We start from the raw sequence: 6,501 nt of genomic DNA, 5'->3' as shown, positions 1-6,501 counted from the left end.
ATTTGCCACAAATAGTACAAATTTATTGCATGATAGTAAGGGATTTCTATCTAAGAATTTTTAGATGAAAGATCTTAGTGATCTTTTTTTTTGTTTGTATTATGAATTCAAATAAATCGATATCGTTATCAAGGTGTTCTTGGATTATCAAAAAGGAGCTATATCAATAAGGTACTTAAGAGATTCGGGATGCAGGATTGTAAACCTAGTGACACCCTTGTCGCTAAAGGAAATAAATTCAGTCTTAACCAATGCCCCAAAAACAATCTAGAAGTTAAAGAAATAGAAAAGATTCCTTATTCATTTGCAATAGGAGTCTGATGTATGTTAGTATGTACGCGTACAGATATTATATACATTTTTTGGGATGTTAGGTCGATACTTAAGTAACCCTGGTATGGAACATTGGAAAGTAGCTAATGGATTATGAGGTATTTGCAAAGGATAAAATGTTATATGCTCATATAAAATATCGGACCAATTAGAGATCATTGGTACTCTAACTCTTATTATGCTTGATGCCAAGACAAAAGAAGATCCACTTTAGGAAATATTTATATGTTGGCTAATCAAGCCATATCTTGGAGAAGTGCTAAACAAACACTCATGACTTCTTCCACAATGATAGAAAATTTGGAGAAGTGCTAAACAAACACTCATGACTTCTTCCACAATGATAGAAAATTTTGTAGCGTTTTATGAGGCATCAAATCATGGAATATGATACAAAATTTTATTACAGGATTGCATATTTTAAAGGGTGTCGAAAGACCACGCAAAATTTATTGTACTAACAATAATAAAAGCTCAACTAAGGCAAAACATATAGACATTAAATTTCTAGTTATAAAGGAAAGAGTCTAGAGTGGACACATATCCATAGAGCACATTGGTACAAACTCAATGCTAACAGATCCACTAATAAAAGGATTACCACCTTAGGTCTTCATGATCATACTGCTCATATGGGGGTTGTTTTACATGAGGATATCATGTTTTGGTGGGAGTTTGTACTACTTCATTTTGATTTGGACATATTTATTATGTAATTTTGAATAATTATTATGATCATAAATTAAGTTCCTTTTAATATGTCCTATTATGTTGAAATTTTGATCTTACTCAAGTAAGGAAGGACCAATTGGAAATAGGCATGTACGTATTACATTACATGTAGTTTCCATGCTATACATTCATGGTTCTATTGGGATTGGTGTCCTAATTTTCCCAGAGTCTCATAGTTTGTAAACATTGTACACATTGTTAGTAATGAAATGAGAGTAATTTTATTTGCATTTACTTATATCCAATAAACAAAGATTTGTGGTTATTGTATGTAAACTTAAGCATGTATATGAGATATATAAGTGGATAATGCCTTAAGTAATAACCTAAAAGGTCTGTAGTATAAGGATGAATGAGGGATACCTTATCCTGGTGACACTACGAATACGACTCGCTTTGTAGAGGTTTACAAGTGTTGTGAACTACTACAGATGGTCCAATTTTGACCATTCATGTGGAGACATGCGAGCGGGGGTGTCCTATACAAAGAGTTTGTATAAGATCGAACCACAAGATGATTCGCCTCTTTATATAACGCCATTGATAATTGAGACTTATATTACACTATAACGACCATATGTGACATGACCTTAATCCTGAGTATTTTGGGAACTCCTGCCTACGAGGGTGGTCCTTTGATTAGTATGGGTAAGAGTGGCCAGATTGCCAACTCAACAAGCCTACCTTTTGGGGATTTTTCTGATTTGGGAACTGGACACTCAGTTACACAAGACGGAATTCACTCCTTCTCCGAAGTAGGGGTAAGTAGATAAATTGCTTCCTTAAGGGCTGATTTTGGGTCTTGAACTATTTCATTTTGATTTGGACATATTTATTATGTAATTTTGAATAATTATTATGATCATAAATTAAGTTCCTTTTAATATGCCCTATTATGTTGAAATTTTGATCTAACTCAAGTAAGGAAGGACCAGTTGGAAATAGGCATGTACGTATTATATTACATGTAGTTTCTATGCTATACATTCATGGTTCTGTTGGGATTGGTGTCCTAATTTTTCCAGAGTCTCGTAGTTTGTAAACATTGTACACATTGTTATTAATGAAATAAGAGTTATTTTATTTTCATTTATTTATATCCAATAAACAAAGATCTGTGGTTATTGTATGTAAACTTAAGCATGTATATGAGATATACAAGTGGATAATGCCTTAAGTAATAACCTAAAAGGTTTGTAGTATAAGGATAAATGAGGGATACCTTATCCTGGTGACACTACGAATACGACTCACTTTGTAGAGGTTTACAAGTATTGTGAACTACTACAGATGGTCCAATATTAACCATTCATGTGGAGACATGCGAGCAGGGGTGTCCTATACAAAGAGTTTGTAGAAGACCGAACCACGAGATGATCCGCGTCTTTATATAACGCCGTTGATAATTGAGACTTATATCACACTATAACGACCATAAATGACATGACCTTAATCTTGAGTATTTTGGAAACTCTTGCCTATGAGGGTGGTCCTTTGATTAGTATGGGTGAAAGTGGTCAGATTGTCAACTCAACAAGCCTACCTTTTGGGGATTTTTCTGATTGGGAAGCTGGACACTCAGTTACACAAGACGAAATTCACTTCTTCCCCGAAGCAGAAGTAAGTAGATAGATTTCTCCCTTAAGGGCTGATTTTAGGTCTTAAACATAGTGGCCACATCCTCTCTTTGGAAGAGAGGACTCAATCATAGTAGGACTATGACTTATTGTTCATTAGAGGAATCAGTGATACTTAAAGAGTTAGATGTAACTACAGGGACAAAATGGAAAATTGGTCCAGCTGTACTTACGAACGATTTGTAAAGGGTTATTGCACTGTTGATTGGTTGATATGGACACAGAAATATATATGTAATGTGAAAAGTGTAGCTGTCGGCCTTTAGTGGAGTGCCCGACAGTTAACGGATGGTGGATCCTGTGACTAAAGAGTTTAGTCAGTTATTCATGTACCGTTGGAGCTTCAAGCTACAGGTCCATAAGGTCCCCTTAGTAGCTTAATAGATTCAAATTGAGAATCAGTTCTTGGGGTTAGTTTGAAGTGTTCAAAATAACAAGAGAAAATTCAATTATATATGATATAATTGGTGTGATGTATGAGATACATCAAGTGGAGAAATTAAGGTAAATATGATTTACATTAAGTGCCATAGAATAGAAAAAACTATGGTTTGTATATTTCTTGCGATGAAATACTAAAACTATAGGTTATAAATATAATATGGTAAGTTGGTTATCATAATTATTTATAATATATTAATTATATGATAATTAATTTCTTTTTCTTTAATAACCGATTGAGTGGGAGGTTATTGGTGGTTTTATGGCAACCGTGAGATAAAAGGAAAAAAGTTTTCCTAAAATGAAGAGTTGCATCATCCGGAAAGAACTCACAGATAAGCTATCAAGTGCAAGTTTTTCACTAAGCGATATCTTTGAGAGACTACACGATCAGCTAAGCGATCGCTTACCTTTGACTATACGACAGTTGTTCAGCTGATCGTATCTAAATGATCGTTTAAGAGTTATCAATACGATCGTTGATCTTTTGATCGATGCTAAAAGATCGAGTGATAAGTCTATGCGATAGGTTTTCGTTTACTTAATGATTGAGCACATCGTCTATACGATAGACAGTGTATTATCTCCTACTTGCTCAATCGTCTACTCGATCGTAGTCCTCTAGTCTCTTCCTCAAGCCAAGATCATACAAAGTCCACGACTCCTGGATTCTCACACCGATAATACCAAGGTAACCATTATGATGGTGTCCTCACTCAGTTCGTGGATCGAGTTAGACTCAATTGGTTCGTGGAGTCTGCGTTCGTTGTGTTCGTACTGTTGGTAGCAGTCTGGTCGTTGCTGTTCTTGGACGCTTGTAGATTGATCGAGGGATTCGTGAAGAATGTTTCTTCAAATGTATGCATCCTCTATCCCTTGTATCATCTTTGAGCATGCTATAATTTCTTGTTGTGCATGATCTATTAGATACCTGTCATTATATTGTAATTGTTTATGTTCAATCAGATTGAAATTTGGAACGATCCCTTTCGCTGCTCATGGAAATCCTTGTGTTTGATTTCCTTCAGGTTCGATCTATTCATTTAGAATATTGGTATTGTGCCTACTAAATGGTTTAGTTATTTTTAATATTAAGAAATCCTCTTTGATCCTTACTAATATAGCTGATGGACCAGATTGTTTAAGTTAACTCCCTTTTGGGTTAGCAATTTTTGAGCTTATAAGGTCAAACACATTATTAATTGACATATGTGGCCCAGTGAGAGGTTGTTGGAAATTTATTATGGGCCCACATGTTCGTTAATGAATTAATTTTTATTTTTGCTATCTAAATTAATAAATGGGAGTTAAATAATTATACATTTCAAAAGAATATGAACTATAAAGGTATATGTATTAATTGTTGAATTTTATGGTTTGTAAACAATAAACTTATTCTGGAATTCAATAAAGTTGTTATTGAATTTATGAATTGCTTATTTCATTTTAAAAATAAATCCAATAAATTAAAAGATCCATGACTATTCCATGAGTACTTGAACTTTATGTGGAGACATAATATTGGATCAGATTCGAGTAAATAGTCAAAATGATCTATAGTATACGAATAAGGTTGGATGTTTTATTCTGGTAACACTATCGGATGTGGCCCACTCTGTAGTTGTTACAAGGAATTGTAAAGTGCTACAAACGAGGTGATCCTGATTCGTTCATGTAGTGATATGAGAAGTGGAGGTATCATGTGCAATGAGTTTGCTCAAAATCGGACCAAGAAATAAGTCACTCTTACTTTATAATGTTGTTTACTGTGACTATTTCGAAACGATGACCTAGGTAACTTAACCTTAATCTATGAACTCCTGTTTACTCGGGATTATCCTTAGATTTGCAAAAGGTAAAGGTTGGCTCAACAGCGCTAGCTCATAAGCCTTCGACCATTTTAGGGGTAAGATTGGGTAGATAGTTGGAGACATAGGGTGCGAGATAGAATTCACTCCTACCTGCTTTATAGAGAGATTGTTCTCTTAAGTACTAACTCCAGGTTTTTAACAAGGGGCCACACCCTCTCATTGGCTCGAGAGGAACTCGATTAAATGATCATATCACAAATCAATTGTTCATTAGAGGATTAGTGTGACTTAAGAAACAAGAGGTAATCTCGGGGGTAAAACAACCTTTTGACCCAATTGTTGTTACGAACAACCTGTGAAAGGTTACTTACTAATCATGGTTATATCGAGTGGACACAATATATCTACAGTGAGAGGAGTGCAACTACTGGACTTTAGTGGAGTGACTCGGTAGTTAATGAATGAGGGTTAATTCGGTATAAAGAGTTTAGCAATTAATCTTGGATTGTTGAAGCCCATGATCTGTAGGTCCATTAGGTCTCCTACTAGCTCACAAACGGAATAAGTCTTACAATAGCGTGGTAAGTTGATTTGAAAAGTTCAAATTCGAATTAAGAGAATTAGTAATTATGTATGATATAATTACACGTTTAATTTTAGAATTAAACGAAATTGGAGAATCGATTAATATTTAAATATGATTTAAATATTAATTTCATGAATAAGGGTTCATGGTAATTGATGGTTAAATTAAAACTAATAGAATTAATTAAATTGTTTAATTAATTTTATTACAAAAATTGATTATTGAATTAATTTTTGTAAACTTAAAATTTTCAATTTTAATTGAGAAAAGTTTTGTTTTGAAAAATCAATTTAAAAAACAAAAGGAAAATTGACAATTAAGAAAAATCCCAATGTGGGATTTTCCCACTTTCAAGTAAAGAGGTTAATCACTTTCCACTTCCATTTTATAGCTCAAAAATGAAGGTGGAGGTGGAATTATTTTATGCATTCAGATTGCATGAAGCTCCTCCATTAATACACTCTTGATTGAGTGGAATAGATCATATTGCTAAAGGTCTTGAGGTTGAAGAAGTGTTCTTCACCAAGTTGAAAAATCAGCCACCTTGTCCACAAAATTCCCTAAATTATTGTTTGTTTTCAATCGTACAACTCAATCTAAGGTTTTTAGAGAATAGTAGGGAAGCTCTAGTGGTGATCCACAACAAAAATTCAAGGAGATTACAGCTGAATTTCGTGTTTGAAGAGAATCTTCAAAGGTATGTGTTGAAACCCTCTTAATACCTTATGAACATGCTTAATTTGAAGTCAAATTTGAGGAATTAGAATGCTTAATGATTCTATTTTCTTCCGTTGCGTGTTTCTTCAAACCTACATTAATAACCATACTAATTCTAATTTAATGAGGGAATGCACTAGAATTAAATTGATCGTATTAATGGTCCCCAACGTCATGTAGCAATTACGTCGTTTTCTTTCATCATATTAGAGAAAATTCTTTCTCTACCTATAAAATGAGGAGA

The sequence above is a fragment of the Benincasa hispida genome, chromosome 7 (assembly GCF_027475165.1).
Source record: "Benincasa hispida cultivar pf3 chromosome 7, pf3_genome.v1.1, whole genome shotgun sequence".
NCBI lineage: Eukaryota > Viridiplantae > Streptophyta > Magnoliopsida > Cucurbitales > Cucurbitaceae > Benincasa > Benincasa hispida.
This window is presented reverse-complemented; position numbering follows the sequence as displayed.